The sequence below is a fragment of the Chelonoidis abingdonii genome, chromosome 24 (assembly GCF_003597395.2).
Source record: "Chelonoidis abingdonii isolate Lonesome George chromosome 24, CheloAbing_2.0, whole genome shotgun sequence".
NCBI classification, from domain to species: Eukaryota; Metazoa; Chordata; order Testudines; family Testudinidae; genus Chelonoidis; species Chelonoidis abingdonii.
In genome coordinates this window covers 5295627-5322467 of record NC_133792.1, presented here as the reverse complement: position 1 = coordinate 5322467, position 26841 = coordinate 5295627, and the positions used below count along the sequence as shown (strand labels likewise).

General features: G+C 48.7%; 1 protein-coding gene across 2 annotated transcripts in view; it reads right to left on the bottom strand.

Moving 5' to 3' along the window:
- The window catches only part of LOC116816114 (discoidin domain-containing receptor 2-like), a 158926-nt gene extending 133420 nt beyond the window's left edge, over positions 1–25506 (bottom strand). Inside the window, exon 1 of one of the 2 annotated variants that reach the window (XM_032765159.2) lies at positions 25340–25506. The gene's annotated coding sequence lies outside the window, so the exon portion shown is untranslated. The remainder of the gene's footprint in view (positions 1–25339) is intronic. The other variant, XM_032765233.2, reaches the window with a different exon arrangement.
- Positions 25507–26841: the final 1335 nt, after the last annotated feature.

Genomic DNA, 26841 nt, shown 5'->3' with positions numbered 1-26841 from the left:
CAACTATGTGGGTGAAACCAGACAGACAATCACTATGCTCTCGAATTAACTCACACAGAAAAATTTTGAGAGACAAAAACATCTTACAACCCATGGGTGAACATGTCACAGAATGATCACTCCATATCTGACCTCTCAGTACTTCTCCTCAAAGCAAACCTGAACAGCACTTGAAAAAGATGAATCCAGGAGCTTAAATCCATAACTGTGCTAGACACTAAAGGTCATGGTCTTAATAAAGACACTGGATTTTATGGTTTATAACAACACTCTCCATTTTTTGTGCTATGACTGCAGATGTGTTACCTGGCCACTTCACCCTGAATGGTCCCTAACAATTGTGCTAACTACATATGCTAAACCAGGGGTTCTCAAACTGGGGGTCAAGACCCCTCAGGGGGTCACGAGGTTATTACATGGGGGGTCGTGAGCTGTCAGCCTCCACCCCAAAGCTCGCTTTGCCTCCAGCATTTATAATGGTGTTAAATATATTTAAAAGTGTTTTTAATTTATATGGGGGGTTGCACTCAGAGGATGGCTATGTGAAAGGGGTTACCAGTAAAAAAGCTCGAGAGCCGCTGTGCTAAACAGTCTGTTCCACCTTATATTTAGCTGTGATGTTCCTACCTTTCCAAGATTGGAGGAACAGCTCTGTGTAGCTCAAAAGCTGGTCTCTTTCACCAACACAAATAGTTCCAATAAAAACTATGACCTCACCCACCTTCTCTGTCTAATACCCTGGGACCAACATGGTTACAGTAACACTGCAAACATGAGGACAGCAGCCATGTGACTTTTATATTAAATCTTTCTGGCTCATGAGCCTAAGTGTAGATTCTTTTCCTACAAAACACACCATGATCTCATCTGCAAGCAATTAGCTTGAGAAATCAGCTTGTTAAAGAAAGCTTCTAGGAAAGCATGAAAGCAGAGCTGTCTTTGGGGAATTTGGTGGCCTGCACAATTTTCAGTGGTTTTGTTAAACCTCAGTTGCTCTCATCCCCAATGGGGTTACACAACTAAGAGCCATTTCTCCTCCCACCTAACCCCAGACAACAGAACAGCTTGCCAGTACCTGGCTGGATCTTCATGTTATGGTTATGTCCATGTTTTCCAGCGCTCCAGTTTCTGTGCAAACTTGCATCATTTTAGGAAGTGATGTAGAGACTATGTAAGAACAAACTTGCAGAGCTGCAGGCGGGATGTCAGCTAGAGCTGGAGTCAGTTACACTGACAAGGAGGCAGGGTATGAGGAGATGTAGTTGCCTTCTGTGACTGTCTCTCCCTTTCCCAGACTCCCGTCTCCATAGCTCTCAGCTTTCAGTGTGTGGCAGATCTCACTTCAAGGCCCACCCCACAAGCAGCCATCTCCACTGCTGCAGGGGAGAGTGACGCAGTCACTAGTGAGGTCCAGAAGCAGAGGAGGAACTGTGAACAGCAGCAATGGAGCCCATCAGCTCCCGACAAGGACTGGCACTGAGCTCTCGGACACCTTGGCTTCCTCTGGAACTAAATCCATTGTGAAACTCTGAAATTCCCAGCATTTCAGGGCTCTTCATGTCTGCCAAAGCCACACTAGTCTAGGGACCAAACTAGTCAGGATCTCAGTGAAAGCTTTGGGGAAATGTGGGGAGGGCCCCAGTGCCAGAGCACACGCTGCTGGATCACAAATCCTGCGTGTTTTTGTAGTGTTACTTGACAAATAAAATTTGCAGAATTTTTAAAAATATTATGTGCAGAATTTGCATTGTTTTGGTGCAGAATCCCCCCAGGAGTACTGCTAATGCACCCCCGCAACGTCCAACCTAGACCCAAGTTCACAGTTGGGCGCCCAGCTCTACAGAGCACAGAGCTGGCCAACTGATAATGCCAAGAGGATGAAATGAAGGACATAAAGGCCTGAAGAGCTCAACTGCTTTAAAAGCCCCACACCCAGGGCCGGTGCAACCATTTAGGCGACCGCCTGGATTTGGGGGGCAGCAGTTTCTTTGGCAGTGACCGCGGTGGCCAGATCTTTGGTCGTCCCGATCGCCGCCGGCATTTAGGTGGAGGGAGCTGGGCAGGGGAGCGAGGGGAGGGCCGCCTACAGCAAGTAAGGGGAGGGCGCAGCACACAGGGGAACCCCCTGCACCAGCTCACCCCTGCCCCACCTCCTCCTTGAGCCCGCCATGGCTCTGCACTTCTCCCGCCTCCCAGGCTTGCAGCGCCAATCAGCTTAGGCACCGCAAGCCTGGGAGGTGGGAGAAGTGAAGCAGCAATGGCGTGCTCGTGCGCGAAGCAGGGGTGAGCTGGAGCGGGGTGGGGGGTGCCTCAGGGCGGAGGGTAGGGGATGGGGAGCTGCTGCAGGGGGGGCGCCTCGGGGCGGAGTGGGGGAGCTGCCACGGGGGGCAGGGCTCAGGGTGGGGGCTCAGGGACGGGGAGGGCACAAGGTGGAAGTTTCACCTAGGGCCCGAAACATCCTTGCACCGGCCCTGCCCACACCCTGGAAAGCTCCAGCCAGAACCCAACGCAGCAGCCTGTTGGCTCAGCATTGCAGCTTGCCCTGAGCACATCATCACCATGGTGCTCTGCTCTCTGCACTGGCTTCCCACTGAACAGAGTCCAGTTCACGTTCTCTGCGCTGATACCCAAAGCCCCCATGGGCTTGGCACTGGCTCCCTGAGAGATCTCACCTCTCACCATGACCACAACTGCCCCAGCAGCTGAGCTCCACTGGGACCAGTCACCCAGCAGGGGAGGGTGGTGAGTGCAGGAGGGAGATGTACCACAGGACCCAGCCCTAAATTAGGCACCCACGCCCCCAGGGCTGAGATCTTGCCTCACCAGGCAACTCTCAGCAGTGCAGCTTCTCTTCACCACCAGGAGGTCTTTGCACAATTACACACACACACACACACACACACCCCAATACACCAGCTGATATGAACTTCAACTGTCCCCCAACACCAGTAGCAATTCCCCCCATAGCAACACCACACAACATTTCTCTCCCAAATACCACCCCCTCCAACTCCCCCTCACACTCACAGACCAACCCTCTTCTTTCGTACACACACGAGAAACATACATTTCCACAACATTCAAACACACACACACACACACACTGCAATCCCTCCACAAAACACACTACACAATCAAGCATTCACTCTCTCATACACTGAACAACCAACCCCCCCACAGAATAAAGCCAGACACAAATCACCACCGTCCACACACACCCTAACCCCAACACACAGAGACCCAACTGCAAACCCCTCCCCACACCAATAACACTTTCACACATGCATGAACATAAATACACAACACACCAACTCACCTCACACACACACACACACACACACACACACACACACAGAAATCTATTCAAACTGATTCTCAGTCAGGTTGGGAAAGAATGGAGAAGTAGTTATTACCATTTCGGTCTTTAAATACTTGGGAGGTGCCCAGATACTATGAAGATGGGGCTATGGATGTAACTGAACAAGTAACACTTAAATGTGCGTGTGCACATACCCACATGCACTCTCACACGCTCAAAGCTGAAAGTCCCCATGGCCCTTATCTGCGGCCATTCCCTGAGAGGGGGCAAGGCACAGAAAGATCAGAGAAAAGTAAACACTGCCCTGGCAATTTCCATCCACTCCTGCAGCTTCTCTCCCTAGGGTCAGCTATTAGATTGTTCAGTTCAGCGCTGTGCAGAGCCAAGAGGACACAAGGACCCAGCAGCCAAGTATCTTACAGTTGCAAGGCCTGATTTTAATCCAGCCACAGCCTGGTTTTCTTCAATACCTTCAGGCATAACTGATGGCACTTAGCTTGACACAAGGCACTTCCGTTCACCTAATCTCATAGTACAGACCAGGCCTATTTGTACAAACACACTCAAATTTGTCTCTGGCCAACGTGAGCACCCCACCTCCCCCAACAGCATGGGGCCATGGTCAACCTACTGAGATAGACACAGCACGAGTGTAGACACTGAGTGACCTCTGTCCACCATAACAGTCTTCCAGCAACTATCCCACAATGACCACTCTGGCCACAGCTGTGAACTCTACTGCCCAGGTGTTATGGAGACTGGAAGGCTTACCCCTCTTTAAAACTCCTGCATATTTTTGAAATGCCTTTTCTTGATTGCCCCCATCTTGACAAGCACACCTCCCAGCTCCCCTGTGTTGTGTGCAATGGCCCGACCAGCCATGCTAACTCCATGCACTGGGTGCACTCCCACCTGGAGTCCGCAGAAAATATTGGCTCTCCTGGATTGGTGGGGAGAAGAGGCTGTGCAGGCACAGCTACACACCAACCATAGAAATGTGGATACCTATGAACAGATTGCGCAGGTGAAGGGGTCTGACAGCAGTGCTACAAGAAAGCAAAGGAACTACACCACACATACCACAAAGCCAGAGAAGCCAACAATTAATCTGATGCTGAGCCACAGAACCGCCTTTTTCACAGCAAGCTGTGTGCCATATTTGGCAGAGACCCCTCCAGCACCCTGCAGACCGCCATGGATACCTCTGAGAAGCGAGCCCTGCCATGAACAGCGAGGACGCAGGGGGAGAGGACCAGCCATGCCAGGATCTTGTCAAAACTCCACTGGTCTAGTCAGTCCCACCAGCCAAGCATGGACAAGCCCCATAAGGGGGGGGAAGGAATCCTGGGTAAGCATGTGCAAGCATTTTTCCTTACATGTTTCACAGTAAAGGTGACACTCAGCCCAATCCCAAGTGAGCTGGACACAAGTATGGACTTTTCATTGTTTCATTTGTATGAGAAGTTGCAGTACACCAAACAGAGGTTGAATTATCTGCTTTTCATTCCCCTGTTGGTTTAGATGGGGAGCAGTTTATGTACAGAGAGATGTTCTTTGTCTCCTCCTGAGAGAGCTTGATGAAACTGTCATAGAGATACTCTGCAATCCGCTCCTGAAAGGGTAAGCTGGGTCCCTTAGCATCACTAGTGGCATTTCAATATCGCTAGTGGTAACCCCCTGCTTGCAGCTTTCTGAAAAGACCTGTGTTCTCAGAAGATGCAAGTGCTGTCAACCTTTCCTAACCAGCCCACACAGACATCAGTGAAGCATTCCCGGTGATCCACAAACACTTGCATAACCACAGAAAGGCAGCCCTTTCTATCTGATGGCGTACCATCTTTGCCCCCAACTTAGTTTGGGAAGCCCACTGCTGCGAAGCCATCCACTACGTCCTGCACATTGCCTAGAGACACAGTCCTGCATAGCAGGAGATGATTAATGGTTCTACACACTAGCATGACAACTGTCCCCCATTGTGGACTGTCCAACTCCAAAATGATTGCCCATAATCGGTAGCAATTTGGTGTTGCAAGTTTCCACAGTGTGATCATCACTCGCTTCTCCACTGTCAGTGCAGCTCACATTTTGGTTTTCTCTTCACCGGAGGGTGGAGGCAACCTCAGCACACAGATTTGGGAATGTGGGAATGTGGCCTTCACATTCAAAAGTTCTGCAGCCGCTGCTAGTCATCCCAATCTGCATTATGATGTGCTCATCTTTTGGGCCCAGAAACGGCACTCTGCCATCTGCATCTCCTCTGTGAACTGCACCACCAACTGTGACTTGATTTTCACTATGCCCCTCAGCAAACTGTCCTCAAAGAAACAGTCATGCCCCCCCTCACTCTGACTCTGCAAATACCGGAGGATTGTTCATCCTGTGTTTGCAATGTTCAAGACACTAGTGTGGAACTCTGCGGGTGCCATGCTTCTGTCAGACAGCAACATGTGCTGTGCAAGTTTGTGGGATTTAAAAAAAAAAAAAAAAAAAAAAAAAAAAAAAGAAGTGAAAATTATAGGAGTATAGATGGCGTTATCAGGGCTGGATTAATCTTTTGTGGGCCTGGCACCCAACCACACCCTGCCCCCTGCTCCACCCAAGCCTCCACCCAGCCTCTTCCCCTGAGGCCCACACACCCACCCCAGCTCAGCCTCTTCCCTGAGGCTCCGCCCATCACTTGCATGAGGGGGTTGGAGAGGAGCAAGCAGGAAGTTAGGGGGCAGAGAGAATGAATGGCAGTTGGGGCCTCAGGGCCGGTGCAGGTGGATTGGGGATGGGGCCACGGTCTGGGCACCAGGGTCCCTTCTGAGTGTGGGCCAGTGCATTGTAAACCCAGTACTGGGCATTATGGCTGGAGAAAGTTGCATGATGGAACTTGACCCCATGCTCCCAGTCACTCTTGCATGACTCATTTCTGCCCACATGCACTGTGAACATTTCCATAAGACAGTGTGCACCATACGATGGCAAGCTGCACGCTGACCTACCTACTGGCAGTGCATGGCACTTTGCATCGACACAAGAACTCCTGAGAGGGATGCAGAGCGCTGACACAAGCAGCCAAGTGTGCATGCATACGACCAATACACTAACTGCGGCAGCTTTACAGCGACATAATCTGCATTGACCAAGATTGTAATGTAGACATGGCCGAGTTGCATGAGTAGCTGTCTTTGCCAAATATACCAGGCAGTGGGGTCACTATTAGACAAAGTGGCACCCAAAGGTAACTACCTCATCCCTAAAGCAGCCTGCACTTCACTGCAGGACTCCCGGGAAGCCCCCAAAAGAGATTAAAGATGCCATCCTCAGTTAAACCCGAAACTATCACTGCCTCCTCATGTGACTCCACCATCACACAAGGCAACAGTTGGTAGGAGAACATAAAAATGATCATTAGGAATGTTTAAGACCACTTTACTAGATTCCCCCAAAGCCATATTCCCACAATCACGAAAGAAGGCTATAATGGTACGTTCCAGAAAAACCTCAAAGAAAGTTAACGTTGCACCAATTTTTAAAAAAAGAAATGGGACAACCCAGGGAATTGTAAGTCTGTCAGACTGACGTTGATCCCAGAGAAGATAATGGAGTAGCTGATATGGGACTTGACTTAAATGGCAGTATGTAATTAATGCCCATCAACATGTGTTTGTAGAAAACAGACTGTGTCAGATGAACCCAATATCTTTTTTGGAGGCGATTACAAGGTTGGTTGAAAAGGTGCTACGTAATGTACTTAGAGTTCTATAGGGCATTTGACTTGGCACCTTGACTGAAAAACTAGAACAGTACAAAATTAACATGGCACACACCGAATGGATTACAAACTGGTTAACTGACAAGTCTCAAAAGGTATATGAGAGGCAACAGGACCTTCCGACAGTAACAAGTGGGGAGGGGGGAACACTGGACATGTTCCCGTTCCCCTCCCACCTTCCCCCAATTCAGGGAGCTGAATAAACTCCATCAGTTCTCTGGGGTACTTCCATAACCTCCAATCATCACCTTAGTCTTGTCTGGGTTACATCTCTGGAAATTATCCCTCATCCAAACCACAGTACCTGGTAGGCACTAGGGACAGGGAATATCTTCCTTTGGACATTGTAGACATTGGGTTTAAAGACAATCATAACATTAGTGGAATAATGAGCGAGCATAATAATCTTACTATTGCAGCCCTAATTAATTCAGCTGAACTCAGGAATCACTTACAATTCCTTTTTACTCTGAGCAATGCAGGCCAAGGTCCATCACTTTCAGTATCTATTTTGCAGAGAATGTTTAGCTATTGAAAGGATTTTGTAGCAATTCTTCAATAAACTCCAGAACTTTCCATTGCAAATATTTGTTAACACCAAGAGTGCAGTTAAGTATGGGGAAAGGAACTATGTTTTTAACACCATCAACAGTATTTTAAGCAACAGACCAAACGGTCTCCTAGTTCTCTGTAATGACTGGCTGCCAGTAAAGAAATGTGTTAGTCAAGCACCTAGGCAGGCTTTGCCAGTGCAGCCATGGGACTGCTACAGGTCTTTATGGTTTCAGAAAAATCAAGTACAGGTCCTGCTGATTAATCAGTAGCAAACTGCGTTTTTCACAGCACAAATCAAGCAGTTTCAAAAAACACTCTGAACATTTACTGCAGCATTACCCGTGTGGCTGCATTTCATCCAGTTCCATTAGTTAATTCAGGGGGAAAAAAAAAAAAAAAAAAAAACACGTTGACTTTCCTAAGTAAACACGAACTATGGCCTGTCATCACAACACATACTCCAAGCTTCCCTCCTCTAACTGCTCTGCTATGAACAGCAGGACTTACTCTCAAAGTGCCTCTGCGCCTTTCATTCCCAGCCATAGGCAGTTACTTTCCTGTGTGGTTTCACAACTGCTGTGCAATATACAACACACAGGTCTAATGCAAGGGAGTTTACTTCTCACAGCAGCCCAGGCTTGTCATGAGGCACCTCCACCTGACTTCAACCAGGCAATGTTACTCCACAGTCATCCAACCATTACTCAGGTGGTATTTAAACTGTTCCTTGCTTCTGTCCAGTTCACCAATGTAGGGCTTCACACACAGGGGAACCAGAGGGTAGCCTGGGTCAGTGTCTCTCAACCTGTCCAGACTACTGTACCCCCTTCAGGAGTCTGATTTGTCCCCCAAGTTTCATCTCACTTAAAAACTACTTGCTTACAAAATCAGACATAAAAAACCACAAAAGTGTCATGGCACGCTGTTACTGAAAAATTGCTGACTTTCTCATTTTTACCATAATTATAAAATAAATCAGTTGGAATATAAATTTTGTACTTGCATTTCAGTGCATAGCATATAAAGCAGTATAAACAAGTCACTATCCGTGTGAAATTTTAGTTTGCACTGTTCGCTGGTGCTTTTTCTGTAGCCTGTGGTATAATTAGGCAAGTCTCTAGATGAGCTGATGTACTCCCGGAAGACCTCTGTGTACCCCAGGGGTACAAGTACCCTGGTTGAGAACCACTGCCCTGGGTCACCCAGAATATCTATTGGGATAACAGCCCCATTAATGTCTATTGTACAATCTGGAGAAAAAAAGTTCCTTGTTGCGGTTTTTCAAATAGATGTGAGTTTCTCCTCATGGGAAGCTGAGGCTATTCAAAGCATCAGAAATGTTAACTGACAATCCTGCCTCCTGCCAGACACTACAGAAAGCAATACAGGCTGCCTGGCAAGTTGCAGCAGTCTGTGAAGTACAACAGGACAAAATACCTCTTGACGAGTGGTGTTTAGACCAAGTACAGGATCAGTAGCGGCCCTCTGTTGCCCCTGAGTTATCTGCAGATCTCCCAGCTGGGGGTTAGACCCCCTAACGAGTGCCAGGTACTTGGAAGCAAAACGGACATTTATAGCTTTGATCAGATTAGTTCACTGGACATTGCCCAGAGGGAGCACACTTTGTTCCTGATGTTCTTGCACAGTTCCAGTTTTGTCCCATTCCCAGTCTCAGCAACTCACAGAAAAGCCATGACATGAATGAAATCATCCATCATCTGCTTCACATTGGAGCATTGCAATGCGCTCTTCATCCTACATCTAGTCTCTAAGAATCAGGGACAAACAGGGCAGAGCCCCATCTGAAACATCTACAGAAGGTCCTAAGGAAGGTTGTCATCAAAGCACCATTTCTCCATTCTCGGACAATCGTTATGTTTTGCCAAAGGATGGCAGCACTTTTCTTTTGCCAATTTCAGTCACTACCATTTGATCTTACATGTACTTCCATGGTCTCTCTGCTCTCCCCAGGATCAGGGTAGCAATAATATTTGAGGGAAAAAGGAAATTCACTTCTCTCCCCCAGACAATTTTTCTGGTTAGGGTTCTGTACAGAGAGAAAGATGAAGCAAACTCAGAGTGATAGACCTTCTGGAGTAACTTGGATTCAAAACAAGCACAGATGTATGGTGCCAGGGAAGTCAATCAAGCCTGGGCCAAGGATGAATGCTATCAGGTATACTGTCTCATCTCACAAGAACGTTTACAGCTGATGAAGATGGCCTTAATGGAAAACAAGTGATGTCAGTGAAACAAATATCAAATTCTGATTGGAGCCCATTGAGAATTCTAATCTCATGCACAGGCATGGTCAGTTGATGTACCCCCTGAAAGACATCTGTGTACTCCCAGGGGTATAGATATCCTGAATGAGAACCACTACCCTGGGTCACCTGGAGTATCTATTGGGACAGCAATTCCATTAACATCTACTGGACAGTCTGGAAAAAGAAAAGTTCCTTGTTGCAGTTTTTCAAATAGACATGAGTTTCTCCACAAGGAAAGCTAAGGCTATTCAGAAGCATCAGAAATATTAACTTACAATCCTGCCTCCTGCCAGACACTACAGAAAGCAATACAGGCTGCCTGGCAAGTTGAAACAGTCTGTAAAGTACAACAGGACATTTGTGCTCATATGAGACCCATACACTAATTCCAGGTAACACCTCTGCTTCTCACCCAATCTCAAGCATTGACAAAGACCTGAGTCCAAGTGTATATCCTCTGCCCCCACAACTTGCATAGTCAGAGAATCACACTCTTTTCTAGAGGGATTTTCCTGACTCCATTCAGGGAATGGGTACCAGAAAGAGCACAGCCTCCATGACCTGGAACGCAAGGGTTTGCTGAGGTCTCACAGCACTGCTCCTTCAAACATGTCTGATGAGTTTCTCAAGATAACTGGGAAGATACTCTCAGCCCAACCCAGAGAAAAATTCTCCTGTTGTGGGTAGAGCAACATTTCCTCTCTCTGTGGGTACTGCCCACCAAGGGGGAGATACACACCCCAACTTGGCCATGGAACCTGACCTGCTCCTGGGGCCCTTAAAAGAAGTCTCCTCACCCCATTCAGGGCTGGGGCTGCTAGCATGGCAGGGTGCATGGGGAGCCCTGCCCTACTGCTTCCCTGCAGATAAAACAGAGGACTCCATTCACTACCATGGCCCAGCTGCCACCTTTCACCAGCACTAGACCCTCCAAGACACACATTGCAGCTGCTCAGGGCTCCCTTCTGCTGCCAGCTGAGTGCCGGGCAGTGCCTGCCAAACCCCCATGCGTGACTGGCTGGGCAGCCAGGAGCATTTCCTAAACATTTTTTTCACATCCTAGTGAAGACCCCTGGCTACAGACAGTGCAGAGCAGGGGCAGTCGCAAGTGAACGTGTGTTTTCTCTCCTTTGAAATCCCCCTAGGGCCCCTCCCACTCATTTTAAAGCCAGTCGCCCAACAACTGTGGGTTGGTTTGTGCAGGGGGCAGGCGAGAAGGACTGTGTCATTGGCCAGAGTAAAGCCAGTCGCTTGAGTTAAAAGAGCTCCGTGGGGAGAGTTCTGCGCTAAGGAAAAGCATTGCCCTGGGATCCACTTCCGCCAGCTGTTTCAGAATAACAAAGCAAGAGGGGATTGCCATAGCAAAGGGTTAGCAGTGGCCTCACAGGCTATGTCTACGCTGCAATGAAAAACCTGCAGCAGCTGACTTGGGCTCATGGGGCTCCGGCTGCAGAGCTGTTTAATTGCAGTGTAGACTTCTGGGCTCAGACAGCTCTGGGGCCCGTCCACCTCACAGGGTCCTAGAGCCTGGGCCCCAGCACGAACCTGAATGTCTACACTGCAGTGAAACAGTCCTGCAGCCAGGGCCCTCAAGTCATCATACTGGCCAGCTGCAGGTGTCTAATTGCAATGTAGATGCCCCGAGTGTCTATGGAACGCAGAGCAGCAGAAACAACGGCCTGCTTTGCAAATGTGGAAATGGTGCCTTCCCGGTACTGTATCATTTAGCCTGTGGGTTGTTCCAGGGAATCCCAGCACCTACAGGCGTTGCAAAGCAGAGTAGCTAAACACTGTGGTCTTGTGCCTGGAGCCCAGACAGCAGCCTCTGTGCTGAGAAACAATACGTCTCTCCTGAGTTTTCTGTCTTCCCAGCACAGCCAAGCAGAGAGAGAAGAAACGTGGGGTGGATCTGTGGAGCCGCACGGTAAGAAACTTTGCTTTCTCTATATGCCATCATCTCCTCTTGGGGAGCGGCAGCCAACTGTCCCTTGTTGGGCTGCAGAGGGAGAGACAAAGAGAGAACGCTGCCACCTTCAAACGTTCATTAGAACTCAGCTCTGCAGTCCTGCCAAGCACAGAGGACAAGCACTGAGAGCCAAGTCGCCTTCACAGATCCCTGCTCCAAGATGCAGCAAGTGAGTGCATTTCAGAGCCTGGATTCTTTTGGATCCTTAGCAGCTCTGGGATTCCTCTTCCCCATCTGCACTAAGCTATAGGTATATTTCAGTGTCAGGTGCCAGTCCCTAGAGCAACTCCAAATTGAGTTACAGAAGCATCCTCTTGGAAACTACACAGAAACCTTTACAAATGCAGAGTCGCTGCCCGATTGCACAGTGGGACTGCCCTGTGAAGCATACACCTGCGCTCCACAGACTAGAGTGGCTACCCTTTGGTTCCTGAGCACAATTCATGTTTGATTTAATGGCTAAAAGCCAACCATACATGGCTTGGATCCTGGCTAGCTCAAGGACCCTGACCCTGGTTCAGATCTCACATGGGCTGGTTTCTCTCTTGTATCTCCATTGCCTCCTGAGTCGTACTGGTGTAAAGACAGGCCCCGGCTCTCTCCTTAGGCACTGGCCAGGCAGTCGGGGCCACGTGGGACATTCTAATGGCACAGTCATTAAAATCTGATTAGCAAAGACAAAGAAAGAGACACATGGGAAACAGAGTCCTACACCTTAACCTGCTGGAGACCTATCTGAAAGGCACCCTTGAGAGGATCCCAGAAGTGGGCTGTTAATTGGAGAGGAAATTGTTTCTTCTTTGAGAAATGTAAATTGTTTCAGTTAAGCTAATGGACAAGTTGAACAAAGCACAGATGCTCCTGCCAGCTATGTGGTCACAGAACTTTATAAGAGAGGCTCTCAACCGTTTCCTTACTGTGGACCCTATCATCGGACTGCTGCTACTTCACCCTCTATAGGGCTTTTCATCTGCCGCTTCGAAGCACTTAAAAAAAGGGGTCTGAGTTTCATTATCTCTATTTTATGAGTAGTGAAAAGGCCCAGGGGAAGGAACGTATCCAAGGTCAAAGAGGGAATCAGTAGCAGAGGCAAGAACAGAACCCAGCTTTCCTGACTTAGTCGGGAACTCTCTCCACTGAGCTACTAATAGATGTCTTCTAGACTACTATCCATAACCCATCTTGCCCAGCCCCCATCTCCCCTCACCTGTGAATTAAGTGTGAATAGCACAACTACACATCGTAACCTTAACTCTGCCTTCATGGATGTGCCAGGCCCATAGCCCTCCCCCGCCAAGCAGAGTTCAGACTGTGGTGCTTGATGGGTGTGTGGTCAGTACGTTTTGCCTCTAGCGGAGGAGCAGAAAGGAGTTTCACTTGGGGCTGAGGGGGTTAATGTTTCATCCCTTTGCTTTTGTTCCACACAAAGAACTGGTCACAGATACATGACAAGAGGGTTTGGGGCAAAAGCCAATATTGTGATGGGGGAACCACAGAAGGGCTGAAATCTGGTTGGGTTCTCCAGCTATAACAATGAGATTCTCCAAGCTGCTCCAGCACATGGAGGATGCCACCAGAATACCTGATGTTCTGTGCCCTGACTTCAAGCCTCCCTGGAGTTGTGCTTTAGGGAAGCCCTCCCACCATGCTCCCGGAGCAGACTGCTTTCCCTTCTGATGTTTTCAGGGAGCTGCCTGGCAGGGAGGGACTCTCTAAAACTCAGCCCAGGCTTTGGGGTGATGGTATTAAGCAGCTCTCCCCATCACAGAGTAGTGAAGGGTTACTGTGATAGTTCTTGGGGTACCCAGGACTTAATCACCTTGTTACCCCCTGCCTCTAGTGAGAGGAAGCCTTGCTTGTGATGAGGGGGTGAAGCTCCCGGACCCCACTAGCCTGTCAGCCACTCAAGCCCTCTCTTCTGGGCTCTGCCAGGCCTAACTTTGCTCTGCAGGTTAACAACAGGTGCACCCCAGTCCCCGAGTCCCTTTGAAGTGTTCTCCTGTGATAGCCAACCCCCGAGACTGGCTACTCCCAGAAATCTCAGCTCCTCTGCCCCCAGAGGAGCAGTGTGCCCTGGTTTACCAGTTTTACCTTAAATCACTGCTCCTGTATCACACACAGCCCATGTGAGCACTTATAAATACACTGCCTTGGGTGCATTAATAAAGAATAGGGCACTGGCAAGAAACAAGAGAGTGGTTGAAACAAGTGGTTACAACACAAAATTATAAAATGCAAAAGTAGGTCTGTCATAAACAGATAGCTAAGGGTTAATGTTTCTTTTACCTGTAAAGGATTAACAAAGGGAACCAAACACCTGACCAGAGGACCAATCAGGAAACCGGATTTTTCAACGCTCAGAGGAGGAAATTTTTGGGTTGTCTTGTCTGCTCTCAGCTGTGAGAGGGATTTTTCTTCTTCTAATCTTCAAGCTTCTAATCTTCTAGTCCAAGTTGTAAGTACACCAGGTAGAAAAACAATAGGCTGTTATTGTTTTTTGTACCTTACATGTGTGGAGTTGCTGGACATGTTAAATTGTATCTCTTTTTGATAAAGGCTGTTTATCATCTTTTTCTTTTTAAAGAAATTGAATCTGTATAATTGTCACCTTTGAACAGAAGATATTTTATGTCTTTTTCTTTCTTTTTTATATAAACTTTTCTTTTTAAAACCTGTTTGAGGGTTCCTCTGGTAGAGGCTAAGGAACGGAGGGGAAGGGAATTCTCTTTGTGTTAGATCTGGAGGGTAAGCTTTGCAGCACCAGGGTAATTGGTGGGGAAGGGAAGAGGATAATGAATCCTTTCTGTTCCCATTGTATTGGTTCTGTCGCTTTGTGAATAGAGAGAGATCATCGCCGGTCTTGGTATCGTGATGTCAAGAGATTGCCTCAGTAACTCTCAGTTAGCCCAGAAAGGGAAGTCTTGGTGGCAGATGAGAGGGGAAGGGAAGTGGTTATTTCCCTTTGTTGGTAAGACTCAGGGCTTCTGAGTCTTGGGGGTTCCCCCCCAGAGAAGGTTTTGGGAGACCAGAGAGGGAGTCAGGCCCTGGAAATTACTGGCTGGTGGCAGCGAGATCAAATCTGAGCTGGTAATTAAGCTTAGAGGGGTTCATGCAGGCACCCAGATTTCTGGACGCTGAGGTCCAGATTTGGGAAAGCTTATGATAAGGTCTATACTTGATTAACAGTCAATTTTTTTCTCTAATAAAGCCCCTGTTCCCCAGAGTTCAGCCTGCTGCAGAAGTGGCTGGCTTCACAGGAACCAGGATTCAACTTTTCATGAGAACGGCCCTGCTCCCCAAGAAGTCTCCTCAGCGAAAGAATACTGGATGCCATTCTGCACCCTTTGTTACACTGAATCAGTTTTTCTTCTCTGCCTGTTGTAATGTTCCTTTTTGACATCCAAGTGGTTTAATTTGTTTGCAGTTGTCTCGGATGGTTTGCTATTGATAGTCTTGGAATGAGTGGGTGGTGCAGAGCTTAGGAGAAGCAAATGAGCTAAGAGCTATAGGAGACTAAAGAAACTAACTTGGGGTATGTCTGCACTACAAAATTAGGTCGATTTTATAGAAGTTGATTTTTAGAAATTGATTTTATACAATCAATTGCATATGTCTATACTAAGCACATTAACTTGGCAGAGTGGGTCCTCACTACCGTGGCTAGCATCAACTTACGGAGTAGTGCACTGTGGGTAGCTATCCCGCAGTCTCTGCCGTCCATTGAAATTTTGGGTTAAGCTCCCAATGCGTGATGGGACAAACACATTGCTGCAGGTGGTTTTGAGTATGGCGTCAGTCGCCCCTCCCCCTGTGAAAGCAACGGCAGACAATCGTTTCGCGCCTTTTTTCTGGGATACCCGTGCAGACGCCATACCACGGCAAGCATAACGAAGTGCAGAATGGTGGTAGAATGTGCCTTTGGACATTTAAAAGCTCACTGCGCTGTTGGTCAGACCTCAGCTCAACCAACATTCCCATTAAAGTATCAGAGGGATCGCTGTGTTAGTCTGGATCTGTAAAAGCAGCAGCACAGAGTCCTGTGCACCTATAACTAACAGTCAGTTTATTGGAATGCATCCGAACGAAGTGGGTATTCACCCCACAAAAAGGCTCATGTTCCAATACCATCTGTTAGTCTATAAGGTGCCACCAGGATTCTGTGCTCTTTAACCTTCCCCATTGTAATTGCTGCTTGCTGTGTCTCCATAACAATATCGTGAGAGTAAGGGAAGAACGTTATGGTGGGGGGGGGAGGTATGTGGCACAATACCAGGCATCTGATTTGAAGGCAAGCAGATACCAGGGCGATTAGAAGAGCATGTGCAAGCACACTGCACAATCAGAGAGGCTTTGAAAAACAGCTTCATGACTGGCAGGCTTCGTGTGACAGTTGTGTGTTTCTCCTTGATGCAAACCTGCCCCCTTTGTTGATTTTAATTCCCTGTAAGCCAACCACCCTCCTCCCTTCGAAATAAAGTAACTATTGTTTTGAAACCATGCATTCTTTCTTTATTAATTTAAAAAAAAAAATGATAATGGACCAAGTAGCCTGGGTGGGGTAGGGGAGGAGGGAAGGACAAGGCCACTTGCTTATTGTAACCCCACTAAAAATCAAACTGTTCAAATGACAGCCTTCTGTTGCTTGGGCCATCCTCTGGAGTGAAGTGGCTAGGTGCCCCGAGCCTCCCCACCCACATGTTCTTGGGCATCTGGGTGAGGAGGCTATGGAACATGGGGAGGAGGGTAGGCGGTTATACAGGGGATGCAGCAGGGGTCTCCGCTCTTGTTGGCTTTCCTGCAGCTCCAAAAGACACTCCTCATCCTGTCCATTTGCTCCCCCATTAGCTTCAGCATCGCATCCTGCCTCCACTTTTTGCACTCACTCAATTCTTTCCTGGCCTCTGCCACTGAATGCCTCCATGTATTAAGCTGTGCCCTATCAGTGCAGGAGGGCTGCATGAGCTCAGAAAACATGTCATTGCGAATGGTTTTTTCGTCTTCTAAATCTGCAATAACCTCAGGGACGGAGATGATAGAGCATAGAATGTTTCTATGCTCCCCCTATGATTCTGGGGGTACTGCATGGTCACCTGTGCTGCTGAGCTCGCCACACTGACCAAACAGGAAATGTAATTCAAAAGTTCCCGGTGCTTTTCCTGTGTACCTGGCTAGTGCATCGGAGTTTAAAGTGCTGTCCAGAGCGGTTACAATGGAGCACTCTGGGATAGCTCCCAGAAGCCAATACCATCGATTTGCATCCGCACTACCTCACATTCAACCCAGAAAGGTCGATTTTAGCGCTACTCCTCTTGCCGGGGAGGAGTACAGAAGTCGATTTTAAGAGCCCTTTAGGTCGACAGAACGCGGTTGCTTGTGTAGACACATTCATTATAAAGTCAACCTAAAGCAGCTAAATACGACCTAACCCTGTAGTGTTGGCCAGGGCTTAGAGTTTTACTTAACTGACTTAAACTAACAATTAAGAATTAACAGACTAATAGACTAACAAACAAAAGGATAATAAACAAAGAACTATGAACAAAGAAGCTTCCTTGACATGGTGGATCACCCCTTTTATAGAGCTTGAATGCTTGAGCCCTCCTACGTCCAAACCACAAAATGTCAAGGTCCACTTACTCCATCGGCTGGTAGCTTTGTACGTATGGATGACATATATGTACATATTACTAACAATTAGTTCATTCTCACATTCATTATTTCTGTCCTAACTGGTTATTTCGGTTATTTCCAGTTATTCTTTGTAGTGTACCTGTTAAGTTTAAAAGAGGATATGCTGTATGAGCTGAGAAGTCTGACCTCCAAAAACCATCTCTGCCTCCAAGTTCATACATGGTTTTGAAACAGACTTCCCTGCAGGAGTGACTTATCTGCTGCAGTCTGTGAAGTGATTTTATAGATTCCTGAGTTACTATCTTCTGGCATTCCTTCAAGAGACTCTGGAAAGCATGTTCCTGCTTGGAGGTGGGTATTCATGGGGACTGCAGGGTAAAAGGGACACTTTCCGCAACACAACAACAGCTGCTAAGTAGAGGCGAATGTTTTCCTCCCTCTTACAGTCAAAGTTTTAGCCTGTGGAGCTGTTAAGCAGAACAGGAGCAGCTCCAGCAAGGAAAACAAAACCCTTCTGCAAAGATGGGAAGTCCTGGAGAATTCCTTATAAACCCACCTGCTGATGCAACAAGCCTGATCTTGCTGTTCTTCATATTTCAGCTGGCAGAGATAACTATACACTGGCTGTAACACCAGACACAGTACAAGCCACCTGAGGATTGAGGCGCACTAAGGCTGGCAGAAAATAAACAGCAACTGGGAAATTCACAAGGCCATGACAAATAGTACAGAACAAACTCAGATCCCCAAGAGGGAAATGTAAAGAATGCAGGCCATACTTGCAGGATAAGAGACTTTTTCCTGGGAACCAGTGACTTTGAATAATCAACTGAACATGAGCTCCCAGTGTGACGCTGTGACCTACAGGACTAATGTGATCCTTGGATGTACAAAAAGGGGAATCTCAAGAAGCAGTCGAGAGGTTATATTACCTATACATTTGGTACTGGTGTGACCACTGCTGAAATCTTGTGTCCAGTTCTGGTGTCCGCAAGTCAAGAAAAAGGTTGAAAAACTGGAGAGGGTTCAGAGGAGAGCCACACGAATGATTCAAGGATCGGAAAACATGCCGTGTAGTAATTGAACTCTCTCACAAGGTCCCCTCACCACTAGGGGTCTGCCTCTGGCTGCTCTGGGGATTAAGTTCCTTCCAGGTCCGGGACCTGTTTCTGCTGCTTATTGTACACTCTGTTGCCACTCTCCCTCTCTTGCACCAGGTGCTGAGGCCTCTTCATGACTTGGCACCCCGGCCAGGTCACTATCCATGCATCCCCCTTCTGGGATACCAAAGTCTCTCCTGACAAATGGGCTCAGGCAGTCTTCCCATTCACTGCCCAGCCAGTGCCATTTCCTCACTAGCTGGTAGGGGAACCTGGGTCCACCCTCTACTCCGGGTTCCAACTCTAGTCAGCAGTCAAGGTCTGCACTCCTATTCCTTGCTACCTTTCCACTAAGCCTTCTCCTGCCTTTCTGGCTTCCTCCCTTTCTGGGTTTGCCAACCTCCTAACTCCCTCCTAACTATGGGCTACCCTCCATAGTCCCAAACACTCCTCCCGTCTCCCAGGAGGTGACTGCAGCCTATTTCCCTGCAGCCCCCTTCTGCTCTCAGCTCCTGGGCTTTATACAGGCCCCTCCTGTTCCCATCAAGCTGAGCCTGATTTAATCAATCCCTGATCCTGGCTCCTCCTCCAGAGACAGCCTGGGCAGTTGATCAGCCCACCTGGCCACCTCCTTAACCCCTCAAATCTTGTGTGGGGTGGGCAGCCCATCACAAGCTCTTTGAGACTGACAAATGAACTGTTAAGGGGGGGATTTAATCAGTCTCTCAGTACCTGGGGAACAAATATTTTATAATAGGCTCTTCATTCCTGCAGACAAAGGTATAACAAGTTCCAGTGTCTGGAAGCTGAAGCTAGAAAATTCAGATTGGAAAGAAGGTGCAAATTTGTAAACACTGGGGGTAATTAACCAGTGGAACAATTCACCACTGGTCATGGTGGATTCGCTCATCACTGGCAAAAAAAATTTTTTAAAAGATGGGATGTTTTCCTAACAGACCTGCACTAGGAATTATTTTGGGGCAGTTCTCTGGGCCTGTGCTACACAGGAGGTCAGATTATATCATCATAATGGTCTTTTCTGTCTTTGTCATCTATGAAATTACGAAGGGAGGGCAGGAGTAGCAGATAACAAGAAGAGCAAAGAAACCTTTCTGACTCCAGCGCATGCAGTCATGCCCCCAGTGATTCTCTGATCGGGGGAATCTCCTGCAGCATTCAGCTCTCAAAGCAACCTTCATTTTATAGAGAAAGTTTCTAGCGGGGGGAGGGGAAGGGGGGGTCGTCACAAAGTGAAAAAACAAATAAGCCATAAAAAAACATTAAATGTCCCAAGTTGTTACTTTTTCCACATGGTCTGCAAGGGAACCATTTTTTTTATTAATTATTATTATTATTGTTTTGAAGTTTTCTGAGAGGTTTTTGAAAAATTTCAACATTTCCAATTTTTCCCTTTTGCCGCTGACAGCACTAAAAATAATGACATTCAGGATTCCATTCTCTTTTTCACTTTTCTTTTTTTCCTTTTATCCTTTGGCCACTTTGTGGCTTTCTAAACATCTCAACTCATAGACTTATAGGTCAGAAGGGACCAATATGATCATCTAGTCTGACCTCCTGCACAAGGCAGGCCACAGAACCCTACCCATCCACTTTTATAACAACCCCTAACCCATGACTGAGTTATTGAAGTCCTCAGAATTGTGGTTTGAAGACCTCAAGCTGCAGAGAATCCAACTTTAGAAAAATGATCAGGAGGTAGATTCACCGAAGCTCATTTTACCTTTTACAACTCAGTAATTCTTCCAGACTTAGAGACATGTTGGAAGACACACAGTGGCAAAAATAAAAATGAAGAAAAGAAAAAGTGAAAGAAAAACCCAAACGCTGATCATCATTCTTTCAGTGGAAAAAAAGATACAGGGGAAAAAAGAAGAGGTGAAAGGGGAAGACAAATGAAAATTTGAAATTGAGTTTCAACAAAAAAGGAAAAAAATGTAATAAGCAAAAGGTTTGGTGGAAGTTTTCACTTTAGAAAAAGAGCCTTTTTTGTCAAAAAAAATGTTTTGAACTAAAAATTCCAATCAGCTCCAGTTTCTCATTCTCATGGTTGTGAAGAAAACCTTGAAAACATGGATAGAAGGTCACTGCTATACATGGTGCTGACTTCCTGAGTTGGCAAGGAAAGCCTGAACCTCTAACTCTGAGCGATGTGAACTGCTCCAGACACCTGGAATGTAACGCTACTGCTGTACTGCGTGTACCATTTATTTTCATATTTTAAATGAAACCATGGAGATTTCTAATTAATTAACAGAGCAGCCACAAAAATCTCCAGCCTCCTACACCAGGATGTCAGAGAATTCAGTGGCCTTGCTGGAGATTTTAGGTGCAGACTGCTGAGGAATATGCAAGCCAGTGGTTGACTATCTCAATATCTTGCCTTTCTATCTTGTACCTGGAGCTATTTCCACGGTCTCTGGTGACTCTCATACACAGAAACAGCAATAGACAGAACTTTTTGCATGCTGCTAATTATGATCACTAATGGTTTATATCCTGGTAGCACCCAAGGTCCCAATGGTGGTCAGGGTCCTGTTGTATGCTGTACAAACACAGAGGCAGAGAGAGTCTCTGAGCCAGAAAACGTGGTTCTTGAGGAGGACTCAATGAGCCCATATGTCCCCAACTGTTGGCTGCCGTGGATTAGTGACGTAGCTGCGCACGCTCAAGGCACCAGCGGCATTCTGCTCTCTGAGCCATGCAAGTTAAGCCAGCCACTCTCAGCTGCATGTCCCTGTCCAGAAATCACTCCGTAGTTCTGCTCGTGCGTGACTCACAACAGAGCTGCACTGGCCTGGCAGCAGCACTAACATGCCTGAGTGCCTAGCACTATGGTACTTATCAGGTGAAGATCTGCGTCCATTACATAATCACACTGAAACGTTAACAGCATGGCCCAGACTCCTAACTGCAACCCGCATCCTCATCTCTAAAACAGTGGTGCTCAAGCTTTTCCAGTCACACGTCCCCCCTTACTAGGGTGACGAGACAGCAAGAGTGACAAACCCAGACAGGGGGTGGGGGGTACTAGGAGCATATATAAGAAAAAGATGCAAAAATCGGGACTGTCCCTATAAAATCAGAACATCTGGTCACCCTACCCCTTACCAGTAACAGAATCTGTCTACGCCCTCCATTACTGCATACCCAAGGCTTCCTCAGCAGCAGAGCTGGGGCTAAAGGTGGAGATGGAGATGGGAGAGGAGCTGGAGCTAGAGGCAGAGCTGGAGGGCAGAACTGAGCTGAGGGCAGAGCAGGACTGGGGGCTGAATGGGGTTGGGACAGAGCTAGAAGCGTGACATTCCCTCCCCATCCCCCATGGGGGCTGGCTGGTGCCACACAACAGTTTAGTTCCCGGCCAGGGTTCAGCTCTACCAATGGCCCTTCACCCCTCCTGGGCTCAACTCTAAGGGGTCCTTTGCCCCTCCTGCACTTGACTTCAATTCTTCCCCTTGTCAGGGTACTGACCCCCTCCGGCTTTCCATCGCTGCTGGGAAGCTAAGCACCACCTATGCTGCCTTTCTGCCCCTTGCAGATTTCTCCCTCCCTGGTCCTCCCAGAGCCTAGCTCAGGTCAGGGCTTCTCGCCGCTTTACGGGGCCCCACCCCAGGAGTCAGCCCTGCTCGGGCAGCTCTGCTTTCTGGCCACAGCCAGCCCCGACTACTAGACTGTCCAAGTATAGGAATTCTCCACAGCTCCTCCCTCCTGCATCTCTCCCCTAACTAACTAGGTTCTTTCCCTTGCTTCGCAGGTGATGGAGGTTAAGCCCCATCACCGTGTCACAGGATTGAGTATCTTGTGCTACAATGCTGCAAGCAGAACTCCATGAAGGGGTGGGGAGGAGAAGGACAGGGGAGAGAGAGTGAGTGAGTGTCAGGATCCAGGACAGCAAATGGGGTGGGGGAATGCCAGAATCTGAGAGAGCAGGGAGGGGCCATTGGAATCTAGGAGACCAATTAGGGTGTGTGTGTTAGGATTCCGGAGAGAAAGTGGAGGGTACAGAGATCCAGGAGAGCGAGGGACAGGGTGTCAGAATGAAGGAGAACAAGAAGGGAGGGGACATTAGCATCCAGGAGAAGAGGGGATGAGAAGAGCTTTCATTTCTCTCCATTTTCCATTCCAAATCCTTCCCTTCTCTCCCATCTCCTCCAGTTCTGTCCTGTCACCCCAAAACACGGGCCTATATACGTATAACAAGGGTATATACATACACACACACACCCATAACAGAGATGGGAAAACTACAGCCCATGGTCCATATCTGGCCCACAGGGCCCTCCTGCCCAGACTCTGAGCTCCTGGCCCGGGATACTAGCCGCCAGACCCTCCCCTGCTGTTCCCCCTCCCACACAGCCTCAGCTCACTGTGCCACTGGCGCAATGCTCTGGGTGGCGGTGCTGCGAGCTCTTGCTGGTCAGCGCAGCTGCAGAGCCGTGGCCTGACCCAGTGCTCTGTGCTGCACAGTGGCATGGCTGGCTCAAGCTGGGTGGTGCGGCTGCCTATCCTGGTGCTCTGTAAGGGGGCAGGGAGCAGGGGGGTTTGGATAGAGGGCAGGGGAGTTCAGGATGGTGGTGGTCAGGGGACGGGGATGTGAATAGGGGCTGGGGCGGTTGAATGGGGCAGTGGGGGGGCAGTCAGGGGCAGGGGTTCCAGAGGTAGTCAGGGAGAAGGGGTGGTTGGATGAGAAAGGGGTTCGGGGCGAGGCAGTCAGGAATGAGAGGAGGGGTTGGATGGGGCAGCAGGGGGGCAGTCAGTGGTGGGGGTAGTCAGGGGACAGGGGGTGGATGGGGCAGGGGTCCCGCGAGGGCCATCAGAGGGCGAGAAGCAGGGGGTGTCAGATTAGGGGCAGGGGCTGGGCCACATCTGACTGTTTGGGGAGGCACAGAGGCACAACCTCCCCTAACTGGCCCTCCATACAATTTCGGAAACCCGATGTGGCCCTCAGGCCAAAAAGTTTGCCCGCCCCATCCTATAATTATCTTGCCTCCTCCCCCCCATTCATATAATTTTGCTCCCCAAATTGGTATTGATGCCTCCCACTGATACCAACCACTGATACAGAGTCAAAACCAATGAGGGTGAAGCAGCATTCCTGGGATTTGGATGTGAAGAGATTTATCAGTTAGCTAGGTTTTAACATGTGCCATATTGATTTTGTCCAGTGCTAATATTTAAATCAGAATGGAGTCGATACTAAGCCATACAGAAATCCAGACCTACAACAGAGACTCAGTTACCTTTCGTAACCAGACATAATCGTGTCAAAGAACAATATCAAGTTTGTTTGACAAGACCTGTTTTCTATGAAGCCATGCTGACTGGCACCTTTTAACTCTTAACAGCTCATATCAGTGGTTCTCCACCAGAGGTACACGTAGCCCTGAGGGTACACAGAGGTCTTCCGGGGGTACATCAACTCATCCAGGGATTTGCCTAGTTATACAACAGCCTACATAAAAAGCACTAGCTAGGTCAGCACAAGCTAAAATTTCGTACAGACACGGATGTGTTTATACTGCTCTATATACACTGAAATGTAAGTACAATATTTATATTCCAATCAATGTATTTTATAATTATATGGGAAAAGTGAGAAAGTGACAAGTTTTTCAGTAACAGCGTGACTGTGACACTTTTGTATTTTTACGTCTGATTTTGCAAGCAAGTACTTTCAGTGAGGTGAAACTTGAGTGTCCGCAAGACCAGTCAGAGTGTTCACAGGGGTACAGTAGTCTGGAAAGGTTGAGAACCACAGGCTCATATCAGCTGCCACTTTACTTTGCCCAATATCCATGTCAGGGAGACAGCCCTGAAGTCTCTGACATGCCCAGAGTAAATTGAGAACTTTACATTAGTCTGACTAAATTAGCCTAATTAATATGCTATTAATCCTGCAGGGCGGAGTCTCCTTCTGTCACACACCCTAACTTCCCCCCTCTACTCCCCAGATCAATGCAATATTAGTAACCTCTTAACCTTTCAAAGCAGAGTCAGGCCTGACACACTACAGCCTGGGCCAGCCTAGCCCCGGAGGTGTCTTCACTTACATTTGGCTTCCGGCCACATAGCTGCATCTTATGCCCAGAGTGACTGTCACATCTTCAGGTCGAGACAGGGTCAGCGCAAACTGTGTCACTCACCCCGTTCTTCCTGGCCACAGACAATACAATACAAGTGCTCCTGGGGAGGATGCCCAGCGCAGAGCCAAGCGGCCGCACACACAGACACACACCCCAGCAGCGCAGTAACTGTGCCGAGGAAAGTCAGGTCCCAGCTCGTCGTGCAGCGCAGACCCGGCCACAGTAACGAGCCTTGGCGAGCTCGGGCTGGGTTCCCCCCGCTCCTGGCACCGCCAGCTGCGTTCAGCCCCGCGCCGGGAGGCAGAGCACAAGCAGCCGGCTCCGAAGCGAGGCACGAACCCGCCGGCCGAGGGGCTCGGACCCCCCTTCCGAGCCCGCCAAGGGCAGAGTTCAAGCGCCGGTCCCGCCGCCAGCGAGCGGGGCCCCTCCGCCCGGAGCCAGCAAAGCAGGGGGCGCCGCTTCCCCGGGACAGGGGCGCCAGCAGCCCGGGTCCCCGGCAGGCAGGCTGGGGATGTGGCCGGCGAGCCCCGCGCCGCACCCGCCGAGCCGGCGCCAGGGGAGCCGAGCCTCAGCGGCGGGCTCGCCCCGCCACGGTTTGCGGAGCTGCCGGGGGGCTGGCTGGGCCCCGCCCGCCTCTCACCTTGGAGCGCGTCCCGCAGCGCGAAGTTGGGGTCCCGGCGCCGCGTCCCAAACTTCCCCGGGGAGTTTTGTTCTTTTCTTTTCTTTCCCCCTTTTCTTTTCTGCATCACATCCCCCTTCCGGCGGCCAGGGGCGGGAGGGGGACGCGAGGATCCGCTCTTAAAGCAACAGCGCTGCAGCTGGCCGGAGCCCGGCGGGGCTGGGGTCACCCCAGCGCTGCCTTCTGCCCGGCCTCGGCACAGCGACTTGGGGGATTTAACAGCTGCTGCTGGCTGGATCCCGGGGTGGACGCTGGGGCAGCTCTGCAGGGGCCGGCCGGCCGTTCGTGCCTCCTGCACGGGGGAGAGGCTGAACTGGAGGGTCGGTCCCCTGCAATGCTCCGTGCGGGTGCGGGGGGGTATTGCCTCCCAGGGCATTTAGCTGCAGGTTACCTGTGATCTTCTGCTCGCTGTCTGGGATAGGAGCTGCCGGTTACCCTTCAGGTCACTACACTAAAAAGTTAGGTCAAGGCAGCTAAGTCACTCATGGGTATGAAAAATCACACCCCTGAGTAGCCTAGTTCACAGAACTTCCAGGGTAGACAGCACGGGATCGATGGAAGAATTCCTCTGTCGCTCTAGCTATCTATCACCTTTCAGGGAGGTGGATGTACTATGCCAAGGGGGAAAACCCTCCCATCATTGTAGTGAGTGTCTACAGGGCAGAGTTGCAGCTGTAGTGATCTAAGCATAGATGTCAGACATTCACGGCTGCTCCTGGTGCATGTGTCCACAGAGCAGCAGTGGTGGGCTGGCTAGAGGGGTATGTAGATGACACAAAGCTGCGGGGGAGTTGCCAACAGTCTGGAGGATAGAACTAAAGTTCAGAGGGATCTTGCTAAATTGGCAAACTGGGCTATAGCTAACAAAATGAAATTCAACGAAGACAAATGCAAGTCACAGGAGGGGCTGCTCTACTCAGCACTGATTAGATGTCAGCTGGAGTACTGTGTCCAGTTTTGGTCACAAATGGATAGAAAGGATGCAGAGAAACTGGAAAGGATCCAGAGGCGAGAGACAAAGATGATCAGAGGGATGGAATGTATGCCATATGAGCAAAGACTGAAGATGCTGAGAATGGGTAACACAGGATGGATAACTTGATAATCACAATCACCTGTTCTGTTCATTCCCTCTGGGGCACCTGATGTGAGCCACCACTGGAAGACAGTATACTGGGCTAGATGAACCATTGGTCTGACCCAGTATGCCTGTTCTTATGTGCTTATGATTATTCCATATGGAGGGTTCTAGCCACATGCAGGGCCAGGCCATGTTGACTGTTAAGCTACTTTTAAAATATTTGTGCTTCAAAAAAGTCCATTAAAACAGTTCTTAGTATATTTATACAATCACACAACTTTATAATGGCTTTAAAAATGTTGTTGTGGTTTTTTTGCAGAGTAGAAAAGCCCTTTCAAATTTAATACAAAAATGGATACATTAACCTTTTATGTTAGCACTT